This window comes from Leucopleurus acutus, assembly GCF_964270905.1.
Source record: "Leucopleurus acutus genome assembly, chromosome: 10".
Lineage (NCBI taxonomy): Eukaryota > Metazoa > Chordata > Mammalia > Artiodactyla > Delphinidae > Leucopleurus > Leucopleurus acutus.
The window spans coordinates 17,946,324-17,961,628 of record NC_139153.1 but is presented as its reverse complement, the minus strand read 5'-3'; the positions used below and the strand labels follow the sequence as shown (position 1 = coordinate 17,961,628).

The 15,305-nt window shown below is 49.0% G+C and overlaps 1 protein-coding gene across 1 annotated transcript in view; it reads right to left on the bottom strand.

Annotated features, from left to right (window-relative positions):
• The window catches only part of PDZRN3 (PDZ domain containing ring finger 3), a gene marked incomplete at its 5' end in the record, with an annotated part of 246,788 nt that overhangs the window by 55,657 nt on the left and 175,826 nt on the right, over positions 1 to 15,305 (bottom strand). The gene's annotated exons all lie outside the window — the stretch shown is intronic.

The window sequence follows — 15,305 nt, the reverse complement described above, 5'->3', positions numbered from 1 at the left end:
GCAGCATGCACGCGCACACACAGACACACACGCACGCACACACACACACGCACACACACCACTCCCTCCTCTGAGTGACTCTGGCAGCTGGATTGTGGTCCAATGCACACGCTATATATACTGCCGCTCATGCATATTAATCAGCCCTCATTGACTATTCATAACAGACAATGATACAGAAGCTATAATTGCCAACCATGACAGTTGAAATTTCTCTAATTAACAAGCAAGTACTCCGGTGGCAGGGAATAATAAAACACACTAACAGTTTTGCAAGCCATTTTCTGGCAGTTACAAATAAACATGACTGCGTTTTGAGCCGGGTCTCTTAGGATAATCCTTAATGCATTTAAGCTAAGCAGAAATTCATTTTTAAAGATACCATAAAATTTCTGATGATATAAAATGTATTTAATGCTGTAGAAAATGACAGCATATAAACGGGTTTTATGGAATGGACATGTTTTGAATCACGTTCATGTAATATTTAGCGCTTTACTATGCTGCAAGAATAATCCTCCACGTATGAATAAAATATGAAAATTTAAATTGCAAGATATATGCGTGAGTATGCAAAGTAACCGGGGGGGGTGTAAGGAGAGAGGCTGCCCTACAGGTGAGCAAGCAGAAATCACTGCCAAGGTGCATTTCCAATTCCCAAAGCAGAGAGTTATTCGTGAAAGGGCTCCCGGGCTAATTGGAAGGAAGAGGAGCGGCCAGTCTCGCGCATCCCCACAGCCATGCAGCAGGGAGCTAAGTATCACTGGCTACTGCACATCTGTATCCAATGTTCTGTATCTGCCTAGACTTCTGTAGCTTTGCCCTGCCCTGAGTCTCAAAGAAGCAGGGACTTGTCATTGCCCACGGAAGGTGAGCACAGATAGGACTGAAGACATTTGGTCTTTGCTGCATTGCTTCTTGCCCCGCTTTCATTCAGCCTCTGTACTTACTATGGAAGCTTGATGGCTGTAAAAAAAACTTAAAAAAAAAAAATTTATAAACAATCGTCCCACTACCAGAACGAAATGCACAGTCAGTTCCTTTTTTCTCAACCCAAGTGGCTGATGTTTAAAATTCTCTCAATTGGGGGCTTCCCTGGTGGCACAGTGGTTGAGAATCTGCCTGCTAATGCAGGGGACACGGGTTCGAGCCCTGGTCTGGGAGGATCCCACATGCCGCGGAGCGGCTGGGCCCGTGAGCCACAACGACTGAGCCTGTGCTCCGCAACAAGAGAGGCCGCGACAGCGAGAGGCCCGCGCACCGCGATGAAGAGGGGCCCCCGCTCGCCACAACTAGAGACAGCCCTCGCACAGAAACGAAGACCCAACACAGCCAAAAATAAGTAAATTTAAAAATAAATAAATAAATACTCCTGTTCTCTGTTTAAAAAAAAAAAAAAATTCTCACAACTGCTTCCACAGCCTTCACCCCCTTCAGTTCATAAAGGCTGGACTGTTTCTCAGGAGGGCTCCCACGTCTCCTGTCAAGAGGCATCACGGAGCCTGAAGAAGAAGGCTCCCTTTCTCTGGGAACCAAGACACACCTGCGAGGTGAGTAAACCAGTCGCAATAAACGTCGGCTTGGGCTGGTGGCCAGCGGGCACAGCTGGTCCCATTTCTCACCTCTGTCTCAGGTCCTCACCTGGCGTCGCCATCTGGGCTGGAGCAGAGAGCTGAGGTGTGGCGCCAGGGAGAGGAAGCCGCAGACACAGCTGGGCAGTGGCAGTGACCTCTGACTTGCTTTGATGCTGGGAAGGGGCCTTATGCACCCATGAGTAAGTCACTGAGACCTCCGTTTCCTAATCTCCAAGTAGGTATAATGCGAATGACCTTGCAGAGTTTTGTTGCCAGGATGTGAGAAAACACAGGTGGTTCAAACCCAAACCAGAGGCTATGTTTGTTCATGCCCCTGGCCTCATCCCCAGAGCCTTCCGTCAGGAAGTCCGCTCTCTTCTACTCCACACTAGATCTCACATCTGCCCACTTCTCTGTTGCCCAGGGCCCGCCATCCAGTCTCACCTGGATGACATCAGGAACCTCCTGCCCCGCTCTCTGCATCCCCTCGTGCCTCCCCACTGACTGCCCCTCCCCCAATCCACTCTCCACATGCCAGGTTGTTCTTTATGAAGCAGGTATCACACCACCTCTTTCGTTTGCTTTGGGACCCTCCGATGACCTTTCATCACACTTGGATTAAAATCAAACCCTCCGCCAGGGCCTCCAATGCCCCATGAAGTCAGATCCTTACCCATCGACTGCTCCATCCCCATCATCCCCCACACTCCCCCCGTACCCCGCTCCAGGGCTCACCTCACTTCCACCAAGTCATGTCCTCTGTCGGGGCCTCTGCCAGTGTGGTTCCCTCTGCCAGAAGGGCTCCTGCCCTTCTCCTTCTGACCCGCCCAGCCCCCCCATCTCAGCTCAAATGAAGCCTCCTTAGAAAAGCTTTTGCCAGGCACCTCGCATGAATTTATTTCTCATTCCTCCAAGTTACTGTGTCCTTTCAACCCATTCATTTCCTTTGCGTCACTCTTCAAATGAATGAATGATCCTGTCCGCGCATGCTCATTTGCCTACCGAGTCTCCCTGGCTAGGAATTTCAGCGTCCTGAGAGCAGGGACCGGCTCCGAATTTGACCACAGTCCAGCCCCGTGAAGGTGCCTGCAGAACACATACTCTGTGGCTCAATGAATACACGAGGTTGGCCCAGCGGTCTCAGTAACTTTCAGTTAGAGCTCAGACCACAAGTGCCACATGCAGAGGAAAACAGCGTGCTTGGGTCCCCACGAGGGAATCACGGTTACTTTTCCTCCCCCAATGCTGTGGGCCTTCAAATTATTATTATTTTTTTTTTGGCAAGTTTTTGTGTTTCACAGTTAGCTTTTCTCGTCGTTTCACTGTACATCCCCAAATCGGTGTAGAAATGGGCCCTGGCTAAGTGGATGGGCAACTTCTGCCAATCCTTCTCCTGTTGCTTAGAAAACTTTCACATCTCAACCGAAAGCCAAGAGTTTTATTGCCTAATGCCCTGTACTTCAGAGCGGTGTTTCTCAAACTTTGGGGGCTTACAAACCCTTCACACTCTTAAAAAATCACCGACACCCTCCCCGAAGGGCCATTGTCTGTTTATGTGGGTTATGTCTACTGCAGTGTAGCATGTTAGAGGCAATGAGAAATTTAAAAATATTTATTCCCTAATTCATTTAAAAGAGCAATAACAAATCCATTACAGATTAATATAAACAACATTTTTGGAAAAGTTACCATATTTTCCAAAACAAAAACATTTTTTGAGAAGAATGGCACTGTTTTACATTTTCACAAAACTCTTCATGTCTCGCTAGATTGAAGACAGCTGGCCTTTCACAGTGCTTTCTGCATTCAGTCCTTTCTGATACCGGGTCACAGAGGAGCTTCTAGAAAACTCCACAGTACTGTACACTCATAAAGGAATGAGAGTGAAAGAAAGAGGAAAATAATACCTTGGTATTCTTATGAAAATAGTTTTGACCTCAAGGACCCTCAGTGGTACCTGGGTCACGCTCTGAGAAGGTCGCTTTACAAGGACACGTCCATGAGCTGGGTGTCTTAGAGCCTCTTGCTCTAAGAAGAGGAGGAGTAGAGAAATTACTCGTGCAAATTCAATTCATGGTTGGTTTTCCACCCACTTGTGATTAATTGGAATTATCTGGATTCATTAATTGGTATTATTTGGAATCAACAATGCAAACCACTCATGTACCCATTACAGTCAAAACAAGACGTTCTTGTGATAATCTGCCTTAAAACTACCCTTTACTTTGGAAAATCATCTAGGGCATCAAGAATACGGTTTCGGGGGCTTCCCTGGTGGCGCAGTGGTTGAGGGTCCGCCTGCCGATGCAGGGGACACGGGTTCGTGCCCCGGTCCGGGAAGATCCCACATGCCGCAGAGCGGCTGGGCCCGTGAGCCGTGGCCGCTGAGCCTGCGCGTCCGGAGCCTGTGCTCCGCAACGGGAGAGGCCACAGCAGTGAGAGGCCCGCGTACCGCTAAAAAAAAAAAAAAAAAGAATACGGTTTCGCTTTCAAAATGTTGCTTTCGCAGAGTATGTAAGAAATACAGTTGTGTGAAGGGAGGTTCACCTATCTTGTGCCACACACGAGGCATTTCACGCCGTGGATCCAAAAGGCACAGAAAGTCTGCGAGCGACAGGAAGTCATTTACAACAGAACTGTTTTTGAGAGAACAGCTGTCCCAGGAAAACTGAAAACTACCGGCTGCCCACAGGCGCACACGGTTTGCCGAAGACGCTGAACATCCTCTCCAAGTTAGTTATCACACCATTGGAAGGTGCTTCGTAGGTTCACCAGCGCCCACGGCACTCTCCCCTCTCTGCACCAACTGACGCCCGCTTCTTCCTGCTTTCGTGGAAAGGAAAACTACAGTGCAAAGCAGGGTCACTGAGGAGAACACACTGAGAGAGACGGACAGAAGAGACACGTACAGTGGGGGCTGACGGGGACCGGGGAATATCCTTTACAATCGTCCTTTGAACTCCCGTAAGTCATCAGGGATGCTGCAAGAGTCAGCAGATGGAGACATCAACTCACGTTCACTTAATTGAGGATTCATCCAACTAATTCAAGCATATCATTTTCAGCACACAGACTGGGGCGTCTATTCGTCTGACACCTGTAAGATGGCCTTCTTGTTTTTCCCGCTGTATGATAAGCACAGGTCTCAGCAAAACTACAGACCTTCAGCCGAGCTCTGTGTTCTTCTGGGAAGAGCCATGACAAAAAAGAGGAGGGACGATGGGGCTAAGGAGGAAACAAGACCATATGGAGCGATGGAGCCCTTTTGGGGCCAGCCCCAGCTAGTCGAGGAATAAATCCCATCTCCCCCCAGTCTCTGAGAGACCTGCCTACTGGCTCTGCCTCGCCTGGGGCTCTTTTCAGCTTGCTTCCAGATCATACGGATTCACTAACTTGGCTTCCTCCTGGTTTGAACCTCACTCTCACTTCAATTCCTACCATATACTGTGGCTAGGATACTCTCTCTTGCGCGCGCGCGCGCGCACACACACACACACACACACACACACAGAGCTGATAAACTCACTGCCCTCAAGGTGCAGCCCAAGCTCCGCGTGTGTGGCTCTGGCCTTCTTGCTCTGCCCCAGCTTCCTCTGTCTTCTCTGTTGTCCAGCAGCACTTCCTGCATTAGGTTCCTGCACGCCTCCCTGACTGTGTACCTGCTGGGTCCCTGGCCTGGACCGCGCATCTCCATCACCTTCGACGTGCCCCTTAAATCTCCCCACCTCTCCCCACCAGCAACAGGGACCCTCCTCAGTGCTCACTGCACTTCTGCTGCCTCCTTACGGATGCTTCACCCTGCGTGGTCCTTCTGTGTCTGCATCCCCTCTTCCTCCCTGGAGAGGGCTATTCCAGCGCAAGGCCCAGGCCTAATCCAGCTGGATGTGTCCACCACCCTCCCTCAACCAGAGATGGTCAATAATGAATCAATACAGCACTGGGTATTTATGGGACGCCCACTCTGTACCTGGCACTTTCCTGGGTCCTGAGAATATAGCAGCGACCCAATGGACAAAGAAGGCTGTTCTTACCCTCAGGATCAAGGCCATAAACCCGGAAAAAGCACTTTTTATGTCTGCTAGGGTCTGAATGTTTGCGTGCCCCCAAAAGTCGTATGTTAAAATCCTAATGCCCCCATGTGACGGCATTGGGAGGTGGGGCTTCGGGGAGAGGCTGAGGTCATGAGGGTGGGGCCCTCCTGAACGCGATTAGTGCTCAGATAAAAGCCACTCCACAGAGATCCCAGTCCCTTGCACCATGTGATGATACAACTCAAAGTCTGTGACCTAGAAGCAAGGCCTCACCCATCATGCCGGCACCCTGATCTTGGGACTTCCAGCCTCCAGAACCGCGAGCAATAAACGTCTGCTACTGAGAAGCCACAGAGTCTACGTCGCTTTGTTACAGGAGCGCGAACGAACTAAGACAGCACCTTCGGGACAAAAATTGCTCCCGCAAGCCCCCCTACTAGTCACGGCCAGAGATTCAAAGTTACAATCTATTGAAGAAACGCGTTAGTAAATTCTAGTTAACCCTCGTCTTTGTCAAGGTGACTTTTCTACAGCTTGTCTGAACCCCATTCAGTGACTTCTTGAATTGATTCTTGAACAAAAAGTAAGAATTGCTAGAAAGCCAAGTGTGGATGGAAACCACATCATCACAGGAAAGAGAAAAAGCAACTTCAAAGAGGTCAGGACACATAGAAAAATGTCAGATGAGTCGAAAGAACATATCAGAGCAGCTACGAGTGCCATTTTATTTCTGAAAAAGCTACCTAAACTCAGAACATCTACTCAGGACCTCAAATCTTATTTAAAAAAAATGAAAGGATATTCTTCCCTTGCCAAATGGATGGAGGTGCTGCTGTCCTGGGCTCCAGGTGCCTGATGAGGTGCTGGGTGCTGGAGACCGACAGCTCGCTGTTCTACTGGGAGCCATTTGGAGAGAAGGCGCACGCTGGGCCCCGCAGGGGTGGGGTGGGTGGAAGAGAAGGCAGGCTGAGGGCAGCCTGGCCACGGCTGCTGCTCAAACCCCGTGTGGGTGTACGAACACCAGTCTCTGACAGCTGCTCAATGAACCACGGAACAGGCCACCGGACACGACTGCAGCAAGAGCAACAGGGATCAGCCCCTGGGAGGCTGGAACGTGGGCGTCGAGGACGAAGACAGCCAGTGGGAAACAGCTCCGATGGGCCCTGACTTCAACACAAGCCCCGGGGATGCCCCTGGAAATGCTTTTATTCCTTGGAGTCCCAGAGCACGTTGTGTGTTTCTGGGGGGTGCCAGTGCCTCTATTTCCCCGAGGAGATTTGAAATTCCTATAGGGTGGATTCCTGAGTGAGTCATCTCTGTGACCCCAGAAATGCCTAGAAAGCATCTGACCCCAAGGAGGCTTCGCTCTGAAAGGCATGTGGAAGTGACGTATGTCGTAGCCCTGTGACCCTGCCCAGGCTCCCGGCGACCTTGGGGGTTATCTTGGCCTTGAGGAGACCCTGGTGGGTCTGCTCCAACCACTGGACGTGAGACCTGACAGCCAGAAAGAAGATTAGAGGCCGGGAGTCCAGGCGGGAGAGATGGAGGTGACAAAGAGACATGTGGACACGGAGATGGAAGAGACAAGAAATGACCGGAGAGGGTGTCGGGACAGGATGTGGGAGAATGAAGGTGGGAGCCCTGCACACGCTTTAACGTCCCAGGCAGCTGAGCTGTGAAGAGAGACTTGGACGAGAGAGAAGGAAAGCAGGTGACCGTACAGACAGCCAGGACGAAGACACCTCGGGAAGAGGAAAGTTGGGAGACATTCGGAATTGGAGCCGAGGGACACAAGAAAATGGTACCAGGCATGTTATCAGGGATTCAGGGGAAAGACTAGACTAACAGGCTGGAAAAAAAGTACATAAAGGGACAAATGAACATTATAAAACCCTGGAGGGACAGAGGAGGAGATGTGACCTCATTAAGTTAAACATCTAAGTCAGAGGTCACAGACTGCATGCCGGACCAGCACGGCATCTTCACCTTTGGATCAGGTGCTGATTCAATAAGTCAGCTGTTTTCACCTAAATGTGTAGAGTTCCTCTTTGCTGTTCTTGTTGTCGTTTTTACATCTTTTGATACATTTTCTAGGTCTGGCACACAGGGCCTTGCATCTCCATGTGACAAACGTGGGGCAAGTGCAGAGTCCGGGCTGCCGCCTTGAGATGGGGGTGTGGTCCCCATTTCCCTCCCAGGCCTCCTCGCTCGCAGTTTAAGCTGGCGCCCAGGTCCCCGTGGTTGTTGGCTTAAAATATAAAATGAGTCTGGGTATAAGACCACAGGCGGAGACTACAGGCCGGGCTGCTGGGCGGCCCACCTCCCTCCTGCACCCGGGGAAGCCCTGTTCCCCCAGGCTGGCTCTCCCGGGGGAATCAGGCTGGTCTCAGCTCAGCAGCTCTAGCCCAGGGGTGGCGGGAGGAATGTACCTGCAGGACTCATTGCCATGGGTGGAAATAAAATACCTTCCCCTATTGACTCACTACCTCCTTATTAATCGCCTGCCGTGAGCCAGGCGCTATGGTTGAGGGACACACAAAACAGAAGAGCCCTGCCCTCATGGGACAGCCACCCTGGACTTGACCTGGGGCCTCCCCAGGACTGCAGCTGCTCTAAGGTCACCGATGGCTTCTCCACTGTCAAACTGCAACACTCCTTCAGTCCTTGGTCTGGGTAGCTTTTCGGCAGCAACTTTCCACTCAGATCTTCCCGGGTCTACATCAGTATGTTCCAAACTTCCAGACACAGGGAGCTACCATGATTGTTGATATATTAGCCTCAGCACTATTTACCTGATACTTTTCTTTAAAGCTACTCAATTGGTTTTATTTAAACACATGTATCTTTTGTTTGTTTGTTTGCGGTACGCGGGCCTCTCACTGTCGTGGCCCCTCCCGTTGCGGAGCACAGGCTCCGGACGCGCAGGCTCAGCGGCCATGGCTCACGGGCCCAGCCGCTCCGCGGCATGCGGGATCCTCCCGGACCGGGGCACGCACCCGCGTCCCCTGCATCGGCAGGCGGACTCTCAACCACTGCGCCACCAGGGAAGCCCTAAACACGTGTATCTTAAAGTGAAACCTAATCCTGACTGTAAATGGAAACCATTATCACTGGGTATTGATATAAAAAATTACAGTAAACATTATCACATGAATTCCAAAATATAAAAGGGGTTCGTTCTCATACCACAAATTCTTCTGATGTCCCACGTTTACCACGTTGTGTGGAATGTACATACACTCGGCGCTCAGTTTCAGCCTCACCGTGACCTTGCCCATGTCTGTTTTGCCAACATTCTCGATCTCCCCCTACCCTACCTGACGGACATTCCCAATCTCTTCACTCCATTTATGCTTTTATTGAGACTGTTGGCTCTAATGAGAATACCCTTCGACAAGCACAAACCTCTGCTTGTCGAAATGTGGACTCCATCCTTCAAATCCCATTCATGTTAAGGCCAGCCCCAATCTCCTCATCAAAATTTCTCTCCTGTTCCTGGGTGCCCTGCCAGAGCCGTGTGCTACAATCTGCACTGTGCTAGCTTCTTGGGGGCATGTCTGTCTGTCTTCCCAATCATTGAGCTTGAAGCTGGCAAACGTTACCCTGAGGGTCTGGAACAGAATGGCGACCGTGACCAGCTTCTTCCTTCTAAGAGGAAAGCTACAGGGTCCTGGAGACAGACACTCTGCCATGTTTTATGACCAATAAATAGTGATTCATCAGTAAGCGAGCATTTACCGAGCATCCGTGCTCCACACCGCACCAGCTGAGGGAGCACGGAAAAATGGCCAAACCTTGTCTCTGTACTCAGGGAGCTCAGCACCTCCTCTGGAAGACAGGACTGAACTGTGAAGGGGGGAAAGGGGAAGTCAGCACTACAGACAGGAGACTGAGACACATTCCTCCTAATAACCCCACCGGGGCAACTACAGCAAAGCTCCTTGGGACCATGCTTCTGGGTTTGTTGTGATTCCTCCAGCCTCTGTGGGGCGGGCGTGATTTGAGCTGGCTGCTGGCAAGATGGAGGGAATTCGGACCTAGGAAGAAACGATCCAGGCTGGAGACTGAATGCACTTCCTGCTGGAGATGAAGTTGCGTGCCAGGAAAGGTAAGCCCATGGGAATGGTGGTCTGGAAAGCAAAGGGGTGCTGGGACAGAGTGACGTCTGAGAAAGTGGCCTGGGATGTGAAGGGGGAAAGGTATAAAATGGCAAGAGGGTAACACCAGGGTAGAGCTCACGTCGGGAATTCAGAACTGGGTGTCCCAACCGGCAAATTACTCTGTACTTTCTCTGGCGGATGTCAGGTGGAACTGCAGTCATAAGTGGATCTGGGAAACGCAGCTTCTCTTTTTCATTCCTGGCCAGATTCTAGGACTCAGGACAGGCCCCTGCAGCAGACAGTCCTTTCCAATAGCCTGTAACTGAGCCACAGGCTACTGGACGGTTTGCATCTGAAGGAATTTGGAGGACAGGAGAAGCATGAGCTGGATGGATGACTTGGGCACTAAGGAGAAGCTCGTTCAATATTTTAAAATCACTCAGAAGATAAACAAGTCATTGTGACAAAGAGACTTACTTGAGGAAAAAAGAGCATCGCAAAGTGAGGCGTCATAATTCACCTGTACCTATAAGGTTCATGTGCTATCAAGTCTGAAATTACTTATCAGGCTTCTATCCTGGATTTACTTTCTATATAAAATAGCACTTCAGAGAATAAGTAAACACTATTATGACCAATGGTTGGTTTTAAGAGAAAAATGCTCTCTCACCAATGGCAATACAAATTTTTTTTTTTTTTTAACATTCTAGGGGAAAATATAACGACGCAATATACTTGAGAACCAGGTAAGAACTACTGACGTTGTACTTAATCTTTAAAACTGATAGACGTGTGTCCAAAAGCTAATAAAGTTCCCTCTAATATAAATGGCGGGGCGGTGGGGGGAGTAAAACACTAGATCACAGGCAGTACCCATGCTTCGGCTTCTGGTCTTACGGGCAGAGCCCAAGGGCAGAGAAAATTGAAGTGATTTAAAATAGTCCCTGATAGGATATATCTGATATTAGTGGGCTTGTTGAAGCGGCGGAACAGTAATATCGGAGAAGCACAAAGGTGTAAAACCCATTAATGTGCGTCCAAATGTTTTGGTGGCTGGACCTCAACATCTTTCAGGGATCTGCCCATGGGACAGGCAAACTTGTGCTGGGTAATATCAACGAGGAAGCCAGTGAGTGGGTGCTTTGAAACCACAATTCATTTTATGGGATGAAGCGAGGAACACTAACAGCTTCTTTCACTTTGCACCTTTCACGGTACAGGTGTCCCCGTCAGCATTCTGAGTTCTGCCCACCTTGTTTTTGCATCCATCTACCATGACCTACCTTGGGGTAAGGTATTTTATTATAGGAAAAGGAACAAATACACTGTTGCGTCAGCAGTGGGTGTTCTTTCAAAGCTTTGCTTGACCAAGCCATACTCCAGTCTCACTCACTTGCACACCAGCCAATCTTTGAGTCGTGCCATGCACACTACAAAACGATACTTCTCCATCACTTGGAGTTCACGGACTGGTAAAATTAAAGGGGAAAAGATATCTGAGGACTAAAAGAATGGCCAGATACAGATCGTCTTGCAAGGACCTTAAAGAAACAAAAATCAACTGTTGGTACCTTAACTGAAAAAGCAAACAAACATAAGAATCATTGGACTTAATCTAAGAATTTAAAAAACAGAATGAATTTCTATTTCCAAAGTACCGCACTGTCATATTTGACTCTCTTTATAGGTTATTTGGTCGCTGTAGCTACAGACAGCCCACATTCCAGGGAAGCTGCAGAAGAACACGAAAGCCAGGCTTTTTCTGGTAATTTCCCTGGCTTTAGGAAGAAGGGCTAACCCGGGCGCTCAGGAGAACAGAGGATTGAGCATGTTTTCTGCTCACTTCCTTCTTTCCAATACTGAACTGTAACACACCATGCTGATCAGCTTTCTGTATCTTACCACCTTTTTTTTTTTGTAAATTGAGGAGTAGCTAATTTACACTGTTGTGTTAGTTTCAAGTGTCCAGCAAAGTGATTCAGTCATACATATATAGGTATGTATTCCTTTCCAGATCTTTCCCATCATAGGTTATTATAGGATACTGAGTAGAGTTCCCTGTGCTATCCCATAGGTCCTTGCTGTCTGCCTATTTTATATATAGTAGTGTGTGTATCCTGCCATCTGAACCAGCCCTCAGTGTTTCCCACGTCAACGGTGCCAGGTGGGGCTGAGCCGCAGCTCCTGCCTCACCCCCTTGCAGGGGTTCCCAGCCTGCTGGGCCCTCTGCTCCCCGTCACAGAACAGCACAGAAGGATTCCCGAGGGATTCACACAGACATGGGCTGAACCTTCCCTGCTTCTTTCCAAGCTCTTCAAATCCACATATTTTGCAATCCATGTATTTATCTCTGCTACCTCCTCTCCCCAAATTATATGCATCGGTGGAGAAACAAACTTTGCGCACCTTCTTTTTTTAAAAAATTTCTAAAAATTTGTTTTTATTGTGGTAGAAGTCACGTAATATAAAACATGCTATTATAACCATATTTAAGTGTACACTGTACAGTTCAGGGCACTAAGTACCTTTGCACTGCTGTGCAACTCTAACCATTATCCGTCTCCCGAATGTTTCATCTTCCTCAACGAAACTGTCCCCAATGAACACTAACTCCCCTTCCCTCCCACACCCCGCCCCCCTCGCCCCCGGCATCTACCAGTGTACTTTCTGACTCTATGAATTTGACTGTTCTAGGCACCTCGCATACGTGGTATCAAACAGTACTCTTCTGCACCTACCGTAGAAACCGCGTATCCTTCCACATTCCTCTCCCCCAGCTTACGCCGGAAACGGAGGCCTCGCTGCTTCTGAGCTCAGGCCCTCCGTGCTGGCAGCCGCGGCCTCCCAGACTGGACCCCTCCCACCGTCCAGTCTAGTCTGTCCAGTCTGGCCTCTGCTGCCTGTCTCTTCCCTCCCCAGGCCCAGGGAAGTGTCCCCATTTTAAAGGGGCGGGGCCACGCTCGACTCCGCCCCACCCCCTCCTCCTCCTGGTCGCTGCTGCGCTTCCCCACGGTGGCGCCCGACGGTGCCCGCGCTCCTTCCTCACCTCGACACCACGTGGGATGCTCGGCACCTCACCCCTCCCTCCCACTGCCAAACGCGCTCCGTCTCGGGTCACACTGCCCCCTCAATTGTCACAACTGAGGACCCTGTGCAAATCCTCGATCCAAACTATCTAAGCAGGAGGACATAGAGATCCACGGTCCAAGATGCACCTCCATCCACTTTAGGGATAAGCTGCTGTCCAAAATGATTAGGGGCCGGTGGCCAAGGTCACCCAGCTACTTAGTGGCACAACTGGGATGTGACCCCAGCCTTCCGGCCACTGTGTTAGGGTCCTTTTTCCTAGACACCACCACTGCCTTGCCTTCTCCGGTAAGGTCTGACCCTGTGGACCATCCACTCCATCTTAATTCCTCCTTAGTCCTCCTGTTCGCATATATTCCTCATGTCCATGGATCCCCCTCGTGCTGGTTTCCCTTCCTCCTCCTCCCTTACAAATAAATGGGGAACACCTAAGTCAATTAGAGAAAGAAGAACAAAAAAACCCCAAAGTTAGCAGAAGGAAAGAAATCATAAAGATCAGATCAGAAGGAAATGAAAAAGAAATGAAGGAAACAATAGCAAAGATCAATAAAACTAAAAGCTGCTTCTTTGAGAAGATAAACAAAATTGATAAACCCTTAGCCAGACTCATCAAGAAAAAAAAGGGAGAAGACTCAAATCAACAGAATTAGAAATGAAAAAGGAAAAGTAACAACTGACACTGCAGAAATACAAAGCATCGTAAGAGACCATTACAAGCAACTCAATAAAATGGACAACCTGGAAGAAACGGACAAATGCTTAGAAAAGTACAACCTTCCAAGACTGAACCAGGAAGAAACAGAAAACACGAACAGACTAATCACAAGCACTGAAATTGAAACTGTGACTAAAAATCTTCCAACAAACAAAAGCCCACGGCCAGATGGCTTCACAGGAGACTTCTATCAAAGATTTACAGAAGAGCTAACACCTATCCTTCTCAAACTCTTCCAAAATATAGCAGAGGGAGGAACACTCCCAAACCCATTCTATGAGGCCACCATCACCCTGATACCCAAACCAGACAAAGATGTCACACACACACACAAAATACAAATAGGGGCTTCCCTGGTGGTGCAGTAGTTAAGAATCTGCCTGCCAATGCAGGGGACATGGCTTCAAGCCCTGGTCCAGGAAGATCCCACATGCCGCGGAGCAACTAAGCCTGTGTGCCACAGCTACTGAGCCTGCGTGCCACAACTACTGAAGCCGCACGCCTCGAGCCCATGCTCTGCAACAAGAGAAGCCACCGCAATGAGAAGCCCGCACACAGCAATGAAGAGCAGGCCCCGCTCACCACAACTCGAGAGAGCCCAAGTGCGGCAACAAAGACCCAATGCGGCCAAAAGTAAAGAAATAAATAAAATTTAAAAACAAACAAATAAAGGTGGATACACTCAAATGCCATAGCCTTTCCAGTTTGACGCTGGAACATCTAGCACAGATCTTAATTTCCTTCCTCCTGCCTCTCTATGTACTCCGGCAGTTCAACACAGCAGAAATGCCCTCTTCCATCTAAAAATATCCTTCCCTTTCATTACCTACAAACACGCACCTACCATGTGAGGTTGAGCAGGGCAGAGTGAGGAGACAGGGCTCAGGGCTCTGACTGCCACATTTCAAATCCAAGCTCCGCCTTCAATTTAGCACACGACTTTGGGACTTGGCAAGTTTCTTCCTAAGCCTCCGTTTCCTCATCTACGCACACAGGACTGTTGTGAAGACTAAAGGGAAAGCTTTTATGAGTTACTCAGTAGAGTGACTGCCTCAAAGCATTCGTGGTAAGTTCTCAGTAGATTTCTTCTTCTTCTTCTTTTTATTTGAATTTCATTATGAATGTCTGCCAGAGATGATGCTAAACCCTAGTTCCTTCTCTTGAGTAGCTCAGTGTCTTGTGCCCACAGACGTGTCCACTAAATGATGCCATCAACTTTAGATGTGCTCTGACAGATGTATGCAGAGGCATGTGGGGCAAAGGGAGAAAAGAGTTCTTTCTACTTAGGGCACCAGAAAAAGCTTCCCTTGAAGAGCTGAACACTGATCTGAGTCTTATTTTCCCTCCTGGGAATTAAGCTCCTCTATGGACCACATGCAAACTTTACAGAAAAGGAAGCTTTGCAAAAGGGCAGTATCATGGCAAGGAAAATCTCCCAAAACATTTAGAACAGAATTACTCCGACTTTGCGGCGCATCAGAATCCCCCCCTTCGTGTTTGTTAAATGCAGATTCCTAACCTCTACCCATTCAGTAGACCTTGGCACCCTTGTATTTCATGTAGGTGGTCCCTGAATCATACGATGAACACCCTGATTGTGGGGAAGGGTGGATGCAACAACAGACACCAACCAAAGTCACTTCTGATGATTGTCACACGCTCTCACTTCTTTCTAGGAGTGACCTCTGGCCTGCGTAGCAAACATGCTTATGGTTTCAGAAGGAAATGGCTGCATTTCGCAAATGTCATGGCTTAGTAAATAGTTACCTAGTTTGAGGGTTCACCCCGCGAAATGGTC